Source organism: Peromyscus maniculatus, chromosome 14 (assembly GCF_049852395.1).
Source record: "Peromyscus maniculatus bairdii isolate BWxNUB_F1_BW_parent chromosome 14, HU_Pman_BW_mat_3.1, whole genome shotgun sequence".
Taxonomy (NCBI): Eukaryota; Metazoa; Chordata; class Mammalia; order Rodentia; family Cricetidae; genus Peromyscus; species Peromyscus maniculatus.
The window spans coordinates 19,190,295-19,203,164 of record NC_134865.1 but is presented as its reverse complement, the minus strand read 5'-3'; the positions used below and the strand labels follow the sequence as shown (position 1 = coordinate 19,203,164).

Sequence of the window (12,870 nt, the reverse complement as noted above, 5' to 3'; positions counted from 1 at the left end):
TTTTTGATATCTATTTCTTGAATTCTTTATATATTTTGGATATTAGTCCTCTATCGGATGTGGAGTTGGTTAAAAATCTTTTCCCGTTCTGTAGGCTGTCACTTGGTCTTAATGACAGTGCCCTTTGCCTTACAGAAGCTTCTCGGTTTCATGAGGTCCCATTTATCAATTATCAATCTTAGTGCCTGCATTTTGCATGTTCTGTTCAGAAAGTCTTCTCCCGTGACAATGAATTCAAGGCTATTCCCCACTTTCTCTTCTATCAGGTTCAGTGTGTCTGGTTTTAAGTTGAGATCTTTGGTCCATTTGGACTTGTTTTGTGCAGAGTGATAAATATGGATCTATTTGCATTGTCATTGTTCTATGTGCACATCCAGTTTGACTAACTTGGGTGCCTTTGCATTGAAATGTCCAATTCCAAACATCTATGCCCTAAATGCAAAGGCACCCAAGTAAGTGGGTGGAGCTTCTCCTTTGAGGAGCGTGTAGTGTCCTTCCCTATCTCTTCTGATTGGTTTTGGTGTGAAGTCTATTTTGTTAGATATTAAAGTGGCTATACCAGCTTGTTTCTTAGGTCCATTTTGTAATATCTTTTCCAATCCTTACCCTGTGGTAATCTCTATCCTTAATGTTGAGGTGTGTTTCTTGGATGCAGGAGAAGGATGGATCCTGTTTTCACATCCATTCTATTAGTCTGTGTCTTTTTATTGGGGAATTGAGACCATTGATATTGAGAGACATCAATAACCAATGATTGTTGATGTCTGTTATTTGGTTGTTGGTGGTGGTGGTGGTGGTGGTGGTGGTGGTGGTGGTGGTGGTGGTGGTGGTGTGTGTGTGTTTCCCTTTGATTTGATGGTCTAAGATTATTTATTCCCTTCATTTTCGTGGTTGTCATTAACTTCCTTAGGTTAGAGATTTTCTTCTAGCACCTTTTGTAGGTTTGAGTTTGTAGATAAATATTACTTAAATTTGTCTTTATCATGGAATATCTTATTTTCTCCATCTATGGTGATTGAAAGTTTTGCTAGGTATAGGAGTACGAGCTGGCATCTGTGGTCTCTTAGAGTCTACAGGACATCTATCTGGCTCCTTTGTGACTTTTAGAGTCTCTATTGTGAATTCAGGTGTGATTCTAATAGGTCTGCCTGTGTATGTTACTTGGTCTTTTTCCCTTTCGGCCTTTTTTTTCGAGACAGGGTTTCTCTGTGTAGCTTTGTGCCTTTCCTGGAACTCACTTGGTAGCCCAGGCTGGCCTCGAACTCACAGAGATCCGCCTGCCTCTGCCTCCTGAGTGCTGGGATTAAAGGCGTGCGCCACCACCGCCCGGCCTCCCTTGCAGCTTTTAATATTCTTTCTGTGTTCTCTATGGTTGGAGTTTTGACTATTATGTGCTGAGGGGACTTTCTTTTCTGGACCAATCTATTTGGTGTTCAGTATCCTTCTTGTACCTTTATAGGAATTTCCTTCTTTAAATTAGGAAATGTATTTTCTATGATTTTGTTGAAAATATTTTCTGGGCATTTGAGCTGTTTTTTTCTCCTTCCTCTATTCCTATTATTCTGAGATTTTGTCTTTTCACGGGGTCCCACATTTCTTGGATGTTTTGCATCAGGAGTTTTTTAGATTTAACATTTTCTTTGACTGATGTATCCATTTTTTTCTATTGTATCTTCAATACCTGAGATCCTTTCTTCAATGTCTTGTATTCTGTTGGTGAAGCTTGCCTCTGTAGTTTCTGTACAATTCCCAGATTTTTCAATTCCAGAATTCCCTCAGTTTGGGTTTTCTTCTTCAATTCTAGTACCATCTTCAAGTCTTTTACAATTTTATTCATTTCCTTACACTGATTGTTTGTGTTTTCCTGGGTTTCTTTAAGGGATTATTCATTTACTCACACTGCTTGTGCTTTCCTGGATTTGTGTAAGGGATTTATTTATTCATTTCCTCTTTCAGGGCCCCTACCATCTGCATACAGGCTGTTTAATGTCTTTTTCTTGAGCTTCAGCTATGTTGGAATATTCAGGGCCTGCTGTGGTAGGGTTGCTGGGATCTAGTGGAGACATACTGTCCTGGCTGTTACTGTGTTTTTACTGTGGCATCTAGGCATCTGGAATTGGGATGATGGGGTGGTTTATAGGCCTAGGTGCTGATTTCTGGTTTTGTATTTGTTGGGTGGGTATTTTGTTCTTTGGTTTCTGTTTCCTGTCTGGATTTTAGAAGAGTATGGTAGCTGTGTGCTACCTGGTAGGGAATTGTCTTGTGAACCTGATAAGTGTGACCACTGGGGGTCCCAGTAAAATGTGTTTCTGGGTATTGGGAACTGACACTTAGAATTGGGGATAGGCCAGGGGTCTGAAGGGATTCACAGAAGGTAGGAAAGCAAAATCCTGTTCAACCAGGATCTGCTTATTTAGTGTCCTTGGAATGGGGGGAAACAGTGAACAGAGGTTACCCCAGAAAGTCTGTATAGAGTTAGGGATGGGACTGGGGATTGTAATTAGAGGAACAAAAGGAGAGGGGAAGATCTATGGCCAGCCTACCTGCTTCCCTGACAAAAGTGGCCTTTGGGTTAGCAGGGGATGCCTGCTCGGTTTATGGGTCAGCATTGAGTTGTGAGGAGGGAGGTTAGGAGGAGAAGATCTAAGGGTTCCATGGGAGATGGGGACAGAGGGCAGCAAAGACTAAAGTAGGTGTTCTGCTGCAGAGCTGGGGGTGAGACTGGGGACCAGGTCTGAAGGAACAGAAAGAGAGGTGAAGATCTGCGGTCAGCCTACCTGGTTCTCTGGGAGGAGTGGCCTGAGGGAATTTTTTATTTTTATTTTTATTTTTTGGTTTTTCAAGACAGGGTTTCTCTGTGTCGCCCTGACTGTCTTAGAGCTTGCTCTGTAGGCCAGGCTGGCTCAAACTCAGGAAATCCACCCGCCTCTGCTTCCCAAATGCTGGAATTAAAAGTGTGTGCCACCATGCCCAGCTGGGATATTTTTTAATCTAATGTGCTTTATTATATACTGCCTGTGTGTACGTGTGAGAGAGAGGTGGGGTGGTGCACCTGTGGACATATCAGTCAGAAGTTCATCAGGTGTCTATTTAATCGCTTTTTTTTGAGACAAGGTCTCTCAGTGAACCCAGAGCTCAGCAATTTGACTAGATGGACTGATCAGCAAGTCCCAAGGATTCTCTTTGCCTCCAGAGTGCTGGGACTGGAGGTGTGTGTGCTGTGTCTGGCTCTTAGCTGAGTGCTAGACCAAATTCAGATCCTCACACATACACACTCTACCACACCCCCAGCCCAACTTTGCCCTTTTTTGTTTATTACAGCTAATTTGTTAGTAATTTTTTAATTTTATATTTAACTTTTTTTAAGTAATAAGGAGCAGCTATTAAAATACAAGGAAAACAAATTGTAGGATATAATTGTGACTCATAGTTTGGGCTGTAAGTATTTATTAAAAACAAAGAGCATTACATGATCATAATAGCCACATTCTCCTATGTAAAGATTATAATTAAATACCAGCATATTGTTACATGCCACAAGCATTCACAATGAATGTATCCATAAACATTTCATTTACATTTTTGCTTTCTTCTTTTATGAGTATGGTGTCTTTCCCATTCTTCTCTTTCTGTCATCTTGACTGAGTTTTTATCCTTACATCTTTTTAATGTATATGAGCTTCTACTCCAAACTCCTCAATGCCATGAATTTTCAACATCCAAATACTTTGCATGGGGCTGTCATGAATCTACTGAGGCCGATTGCCTTCCTTGATACTTTTCAGTACCATCATCTGCTTTTCCTGCTCCTTCTTGCCCAGGGCTACTGAGTTCTTCCCTGTGTACTTTCACCACATCCCAGATACGTCAGTGTGTGATTTCTTGGCCATGTGAACACTCTTCGTACTGTAGGCCTGGTGTCTTCTTTTATAATCTCTCACTTCTGCCAGGATTTCCCCGTGAGATTTTGGACGTTTTCAGATTGCCTTGACTGACTTTATCAGTCGAGTCTACAAAGATCACTGTCATTTTCAATGACTTGAGAACCAGACCATGTTTTCTTTGTCCCTTCAATGACAAAATCACCAATGGCATGATGATCTGCTTGGGTGAGGTCACAAGCAGACTGTTCATGATTCAGAGGAACTTCAACAGGTACTGAGGAATACATTACTTAATTATTTGATTATAAGAATCACCATGTAGCCAGGTGGTGGTGGTGCACACTTTTTTTTTAATCTGTGAAATAGATTCTTATTTAATGAAAGACAGTCACTTTTTTTTATCTGCCCTACATTTCTATTCAAAGTGTTAATTGTCAGTTTCTTTTTTTCAGGTTTTTTTCTTTTTTCTTTTTAAAGAAATTTTCTACTCATTCCACATACCACCCACAAATCCCCCCTCCTCCCTCCTCCCTCCTCCCACCCCCTAGCCTTCTTTCCCAAGCCACCCCGCATCCCCACATCCCCCAAATCAAGGTCTCCCATGGGGAGTCAGCAGAGCCCAGCACACTGAGCCTAGGCAGGTCCAAGCCCCTCCCTACTGCACCAAGGCTGTGCAAGGTGTCACACCACAGGCACCGGATGCCCAGAAGCCTGCCCATGTACCAGGGACAGATCCTGATCCCCCTGCCTGAGTGCCCCCCAAACAGTTCAAACCAAATAACCATCTTCTGTATCCATAGGGCCTAGTCCAGTCCCATGGGGGCTGGTGGCGCACACTTTTAATCCCAGCACTTGGGAGGCAGAGGCAGGCAGATCTCTGTGAGTTTGTAGGCCAGCCTGGGCTACAGAGTGAGTTCCAGGAAAGGCGCCAAAGCTGCACAGAGAAACCCTGTTTCAAAAAAACAAACAAAAACAACAAAACCATGTTTTCTGATTAGAGTTCTAGCTTACTTATTTATCTGGGCTTGTGACTCCTTATCCAACCAAAGGAGTCTTCACATTCTTGTAGAGAAAACCAGTATGGCACATTTCATCCTCTTCTTGTGTATAGCCCAGTCCTATACAGTTCCAAGTGCTTTGCTAAAGATGATTTAGGCATGTGTTGTCTGAAATCAGAGGGCAAATCACAATTTCATCGTCTGCCACCTGCTCATTCCCTGGGGTCCAGGTGACCCAAGCTCCCCCCCCCCCCAGGGGTGTTATCGTTCCCTCCACTGTCTGCGGCTCTCCATCAACTGATCTCATCCTGTAACCACTGCTGTTTCTCTCACCAAACCAGCTCAGCTGCCATGGCTGGAGCCCAACTCATGGCGGAAGTCTGTTTCCAAATTTTTTAGTTCCACTCTTACATATCTGCTTCATAATGGTTTTTCTTTGGTTTGAATCTTGCTCAGTTTTAGGATTGCTCTGTATCTTTCTCCACACAGGATCTGATTAGACAACTCTTACTAGTTTTTCAATGCCCACCTCATATACGTTCCTTCTCCTATTTATTTTCCTTTTCCTACCTTCCATATCCCCTCTTACTTGATCATAATAACTGTCTTAGTTAGGGTTTCTATTGCTGTGAAGAGACATCATGGCCATGGCAACTCAGTGATTGAGTTAGGAATCCAAGATTGGTTTGGCTTTAGAAAACTGATGGATGTCGTCCATTAGAGTATTAGAGGATAAAACGTCAAGAGAGAAGGAAGTAGTACGATGATACAACAGGGAAACTCCAGAGTAAATTAACTAGAGATGTGCAAGATTCTACAGGGAAAACACAGCAAAGAAAATCCATCTAGTAGAGAAATATTCAAGTATCTAAAATCAATAGTAGTGCTTCCTAAGCTTTCATGTTGTCATATGTTTGGGTTCCACATGCGAGAGAAAGCATGAGGTGTGTGTGTGCGCGCGCATGCGTGCGTGCACGCACACAATTTGATTTACTATGGTGTTGTCTGGTTCCATTCATTTTCCTGCGCATGCGCTTTTTCTTCTTTGTGGGTTAACAACACTCCATTGTGTATCTGCGCTGCGTTTCCTCTCTCCATTCAACTGTTGATGGGCAGACACCAGTCTGATTTTTCTGTGATGAATTTTGCTATAGTGAATAGTGCTAGAATAAACATGGGTGTATGTTTTCTGTTATATGCTGACCTAGGTTCCTTCTATAGATAAGAAGAACTGAAAATGGACAATAACTATATGAAAAAAAAATGTTCAGTATCTTCAACCACCAGAGAAATGCAGATCAAAGTAGATCGAGGGCCAGCAAAGTGGTTACAAGATAAAAAGCAGTTGCCACACTAGCCGGACAACCTGAACTTGGTCTCCAGATCCACCGTGGAGAGAAAGAATAGATTCATGGAAGTTGTCTTCTGACCTCCACATGCACACACACGCCTTATGCATACAATAATAACAAATAAAACAAATTTTAAAAAGAAAAATACCTACAGTGAGATTCCCTCTCACCCGAGTCAGAATGGCTGCCCCCAAGAAAACAATTAAAAACTCAGCAAATGCTAGCAAAGACTTGGGGTGGAGCGGTAACTACATGTTGTTGGTGGGAACATAAATCAATGTAAACTATAGAAATTAGTATACGGGTTCCTCCAAAGAAATTCAGGCTGGGTATGATGATGCATTCTTTAATTCCTGGACACAGGAAGCAGGCAGATCTCTGAGTCTGAGACCAGCCTGGTCTACAGGGCAAGTTCCAGAACAATCAGGGATACACAGAGAAATCCTGTCTTGAAAAGAAGAAGGACTTACTTAAGTATATGACAATGCTCACCATAGGTCAGAAATGTGGAAACTTCTAAAGCACAGGTATACATGACTAGACTGGCACAAAATGGTGAAGCTCACTTGTTAGTGATGATGTGGAGAAGTATAAATTCTTACCCATGGCTAGCGTAAATAGAAATTAATATAACAGACTAACTCAATAACACAAAGATTGCAGCTAGAGATATGCCCTATATACTTGGATGATAAGCAAATATGATATAGTGGAATATTTTATTGAAATAAAAATGAAGGGATTGAACTGTAGTTATATATAAACATAGAGCAATCAAGAGACATAAAAATACATATGATTTATGAGCAGTTATACCATTTTTAAAGATTCTTCTTTTCTATAGTATTTACTGATTCACAAAAGAATGGATTTCAGTTTGACATCTTCACACACGCATATAACATCCTTGGATCACATTCACCTCCCAAATTATACAAACTGAATTATAAATAATCACTCACAGCTAGACTTCTGCTGCAGGTGAGCTGGGTAGTCTACCAGTGAGGATAACCAGAAACGTCCAAAATAAGTTTTGAAGTGTTGAAAGACTTTTGGAACTCTCCCAAAGCAGCAAGGACTTGGCTAGGAATCGGAAGAGGGAATCCAGAGACTTGAGCCCAAAGTGAAGTGCTTTCGGTCTTCGGGCATCTGCTAACTTGGAAAAGGCAGTTGAGGCTCAGTGATAGCAAGCAGAAAACGGCAGCCTAGGATGCTGGCACTGGGCAGAGGCCATCGGACACGCCTGGAGGTCGGAGCCCACAGAGAGGAGGCTGGAGCAAGTCGGCAGGCTGCTGGGTAAAATCCCAGAAGTGAGTCAGGAATAAGGGCAGATAAGCCTGGATGCCGTTTCAGTCATCTCAATATTTAATCAAATTAAATTGACCAGTCCCAGTTGAAGTGGCTGGCAGGCAGTATATTCTCCCTAGACAATAAAATCAGTCAAAGCCTGAAATTACCCCTACAATTTTTATATATGATACCTAGAACCTAATCAAACTAATCAGCAAATGGGAAAGGTGATAGGAATTCCAACCACACCCGCATGGTCTCACATGCCTTGCGGGACACTTAGTCATTTCCGGGTCATACGTCCTACATAACCCATGTCTCATGGTTGTGTGGTCATGTAATCGCCCGGGTGTGACCATGTGATCAATGCGAATGCGTGGAATAGCCAAGTGGGCCTGTGTGCGCAGGTGCGAGCTGGCCCTTAAAAGACAGGCCCCGCGTTCCCCCACCCCCTACCTCTTCACACACGTGTCCTTCCGCAGGCCTGATCACATCTGTCCCTTTCTCCTTGTCTTAATAAAACTCTTGTTAGTGGATTCTGTCGTGTTTCATGACTTCCTCACAGGGTAAGAACGCTGAAAAAAAAAATCAAAGGGGACCATTAGATCATGTTAATGTACAAAATAATGGGTTTTGTTACAGCATTTCCAAACATGCATGTAATGGAAGAGATTACTACCAAAACCCTAGAGAAAAAACGAGCATCAAACAGGAACACACGCTCCAGCACCGTTACTGAGGGTATCCACATGGGCCTTCAGTCTACAGGTGGGCCGGTGAGATGGCTTGGCAGGTAAAGGCACGTGCTGCCACACCTGACCCCCTCACCCGACTTTGATCTCTGGAACCCACATGGGGAAGGGAGAGAACCAACTCCAGAGCCCGCCGTCCTCTGACCTCCACACCCGCGCCATGCCACATGAGCACATGGACAATAAACAGCATGAATTAAAAACGTGAGAAGACAAGACGGGGGATCTGGGAAGAAGGTCAGAAAAGACTTCCAAAAAATAAGAAGTCCAGAGTGACGGAAACCCCAGCGTCAGCCATGAGAAACCTCCTCTTGTGTTGTCTGTCAAGGAGTCCAGAGTCCCCAAACAATGCAGATGTTGTTGTTGCCCTGGGTGCCTCCCAGATGTTGAAGGTAAATCCCCTGAGTACCTCCCAGATGTTGAAGGTAGATCCCTATGGGTAAAGAAGCCACATAGGTTGGGCCAGGACTCAGAGGACTTGAGCTGGACCTGACCTGAAACGGTCCTCCCTGCAGTCCGGCTTCCGTAGAACCGGAAGGGGTTATGCAAGCTGCAAAGGGCAGGAAGGAACGGTACTCCTACCTAGCTGTGAGGCCCCGGAGCCACCACAATGAACAGTGTGGCAAGCTAGTCCTAGATGTACAGCAGTGGCGCTTTTATCCCGATGGTAACCGACAGCTGTTTAATTGGATTTATCACCCGCTCCACAGCAGGGAAGTCATGCCCGGTAATGGACACTTAGACGACTTCCTGGAGATGGTGAGGCTGTGGGTCTTAGAGGAGAACCTACAACCAACACGGTTGCAGGCTTTCTTCTGAGCCATCAACCAGCTCCCAAATCACCGCGTGGAGGCTTGTTATTAGTTTTGAATGCTCGGCCTTGGCTTAGCTCTTGTTTTAATATGTTTCTCTTTATCTATGTTTTTGCTACACGGATTCTGACCTTTCTTTCTTTTTGTGTATCTTACTTTCCTGTTTCCTCCATGTTTTCTCCCTCCTGTCCCTTCTCTTTTCTACCTCTTCTCTCTGCCAAGCAGCCCTGCCTGTCCCTCTACTGCCTAGCTATTGGCTGTTCAGCTTTTTATGAGACCAATCACGTACCTGAGGCAGGCAAGGTAAAACAGATGCAATGCATCTTTACACAATTAAACAAATGCAACATAAACAAATGTAACACATATTTATGTAAAGTAATATTGCACAACACCAACACTTTACTAAACCTACTTGATTCCTAACTGCACCGTAAATATTTCTCATACCCACAGATGAGTGTATCTGTTATCAAAGAGGATTCTCTTTGCCGTAGATTTAAACCACTACAAAATGATACATGTAGCAGGAATCTTAAAGAGTCTTATTAATAAAAAACAAACCTGGAGCCAGGTATTGGAGTGAATGCTGGAAGATCAGAGAAGCAGAAGAAGCCACGACCACCTCATTTTGCCAATTCCTCAGCTGATTGCGTTTCGTCAGACTGGAAGCCTCTGAGTCCTCATCCAGAATGAATCTCAGCTGAACTGCTGCTCAAAGCCTATGAGCTTAACCATCCAAAAAGCTTCTAGTTTCTGGTCCTCACGCCTTATATACCTTTCTGCTTTTTGCCATCACTCCCTGGGATTAAAGGCTCGCTTTCTAGGATTAAAGGCATGAGTCACCATGCCTGGCTGTTTCCATTGTGGCTTTGAACTCACAGAGATCCACATGGGTCTCTGCCTCCCAAGTGATAGGATTAAAGGCATGTGTGTCACTATTTTCTGGCCTCTATGTCTATCTAGTGGCTGTTCTGTCCTCTGACCCTAGATAAGTTTATTAGGGTGCACAATATTTTGGGGAACACAATATCACCACATTTATTACATCTGGTCCAAATGCATGAAGGTCATGGGGTCCCCAGCCTCAGTGGATACACCTATCACACAGCCCTGAACCTAAGGCTCAGGGAACGTGGAAGAAGAGAGTGGAGTCTGCTGTGAGCTTGTGTCTCCTAGAAATGACAGAGAAGCCACACTCAAGACACTGTAACACTGCGGCTGTGTAAATGAGACCTGGACAATGGCCGTCAGGAGCCTGTCAACATGGAGGGGGGATCTCATGGGGCCACCTCTAGACAAAGAACAGCTGCATTTTAAAATTGGCGGGGAGAGGCCACGGGGAGTGGAGCCAAGGTGCCCCATGGCGGGTAAGAGACAGAGACAAGCCATTCACACACTGCTCATGTAGACAGTGCTCACGCAGATGGTGCTCACACAGACGGTGCTCAAGCAGACGGTGCGGTGCTCACGCAGACGGCGCTCACGCAGAAGATGCTCATGTAGACAGTGCTCATGAAGACTGCTCAGTAGACAGTGAAGGAAGGGAGAAGGGAAGGAAGCTCAGAACTGTCTCATGGGGGGAGGAGTGGGGAGAGAGCACAAGCCGGCAGGGGAGATGAGTAGTGAAGAAGAGAAAAGAGAAGGCAGGCAAGGCCCCATCTTTACGAGGGGACTTTGCACATGCGCAGAGAGACCACATCGTGATGAGTGCGTGGCGTTGTCAGGACCCTGAGTTGGCCAAGGTATTGCGGGCGTACTGGCCAGGTCCCCAGGGGCCTGTGAGGAAAGTGTGAGTCCTGTGTCGGACACCGCACGAAGGTGTGCTGCAGCACTGTAATTACAAGCTGGAACAGAGGGAGAGGGAGCAGGACAGAAGAGACCGGAGCTCGGGAGCTTCCGAGACCCGCAGAGGGCTGGGAAGGGCTCACACGGCCTTGTGAGAGAGCTGAAACCCAAACGGAATGGTAACAGTTGGCATGCGACATCAGAAACCGGAAAAACTAAGTTATGTTGGTCAGGAATGCGGAGGAATAGGGAAGGTGTACAATTTCAAGTCAATTTGTTTTTAATTTTTTAAAAATATTTTATTTATTATTATTATTATTATGAGAGAGAGAGAGAGAAAGAGAGAGAGAGAGAGAGAGAGAGAGAGAGAGAGAGAGAGAGAGAGAGAGAGAGAGAGAGAGAGAGAGAGAGAGAGAGAGAGAGAAACACCTTTTAGAAGTCTGTTCTCTCCTTCCACCATGGTTTGTAGGGATCAAATACAGGTCATCAAATTTGCACAGCAAAACCTTTGCCCTTTGAGCCGACTTATTGGTCCCAGGAAAATGTCTTCAAGAGCAAGGAATTGTGATTTAAAGTTTTAAGATGTCTATCATTTCTAGAGAGAATGATAGGTTGTGGTCAGGAACGGAGGCAGGAGCGTCTTTGGTGCTCTGGTAGGGTGGTGTTTTTTAATCTGAGTGGGGGCCCTGACTCTCCCCTTATTCCTTAAGCTGTGTGCAGATCATGTGCACGTTTCTGCATAGACTTACATCGTCCGGAAACAGGAGAAAAACATGCTTCAGAAGCCATGCTGTCGAGTGGATCCTCGGCGAATGTTTGGTAACAGTGCACTTTCTGAGGAAATATTTTCATCCTGGAGATTTTGTTAGCATTTTCCTAGTGTTATCTGATCTGCAGAAGCTTCTCTCCAGAACTGAGGGCTATCCACTCCTTGCAGATCACACAAATAAAGAAATTTGACCAAAACCTGCATTTTTAAAATTAAAAGAACAGTTGGTAGGAGGGGAAAAAAACTATTCAATATAATTGCAGAAGCAACACCATATGCTATGGATGAAAGATAATATTTTGCAGTGTGTAGGTGAAATTTTTTGACTGCTTTGACACACAAATCTGTTCTCTTCCGTGTCTGCCTCAGAGTCATTCATTTTAGAACATCAAAACAGATTCTGAAATACATTGTTGCTGTCGTTAGCCGATCATGCTTAATGTGTCTATTCTTTCCCAAACCATTTCACACACACACATACACACACACACACACACACACACACACACACACACACATACACACACACACACACACCAACCTTCCGCTGACAATAAAACTCAGTAGAGTGCTTGCAGGCAGAAGGCCCTGGGTTCAATCCCCAGCTCAACACAGAGTAGTCATGGTGACACACACCTATAATCCCAGCCACTTGGGATGTGGAAGCAAGGAGGATCAGAAATTCAAGGTCACTTTTGGCTGCATAGCAAATTCAAGGCCAGCCTGGGATACTTAAGTCCATACCTCAAACAAATTTGTTTAGTAAACCATCCAGCTCCACATCTAAACATCCCATCTAAGCCTGCACTAGAGTGGGTCACCATGTGATCACTATCTCTTCATATCATCCCTAAATCTGATCTGGTTCCAAGTCAGCCCAGACTCTTGAGAGCTGCCTATGTCTACGTTTGCCCAGTACATGTAGCTTGGTGACAGCATCATGCCATCCTCTTGTTCTCCACTTTAGCTGGGACAGACACTAATTTGATTAAATCCCTATCCATGGGATCAGCTTAATGATCAAAGGAATTTATTTGGGGATTAACTCACAAGACAGAAACAAGGGATTGTAGCAGGATCCTGGAAGGGTGAGGCAAGGTCCAAGCTGTTCTCTGGCGAACTCTGCCCTGGTCTGTCTCAGCATCCCAAATCCACAAGGTAGAGAGAATGCTTAAGTGCATCCCAGGTCTTAAGGGTCCCTGGTGGCCACACCCAAGGGGCAGGT

The 12,870-nt window shown here is 44.0% G+C and overlaps 1 long non-coding RNA gene and 1 pseudogene across 1 annotated transcript; both read right to left on the bottom strand.

Moving 5' to 3' along the window:
• Positions 1-3,430: 3,430 nt before the first annotated feature.
• On the bottom strand, positions 3,431-4,362 carry LOC102928383 (U11/U12 small nuclear ribonucleoprotein 48 kDa protein pseudogene; annotated as a pseudogene).
• A 3,037-nt stretch (positions 4,363-7,399) lies between these two features.
• LOC121822549 (uncharacterized) lies at positions 7,400-11,753 on the bottom strand. Its single transcript, XR_013044302.1, has 3 exons — positions 11,626-11,753; positions 7,981-8,099; positions 7,400-7,523 (listed from the first exon to the last, which is right to left on the bottom strand). It is a non-coding gene; the product is annotated as an uncharacterized LOC121822549 (long non-coding RNA).
• Between the last annotated feature and the right edge of the window lie 1,117 nt (positions 11,754-12,870).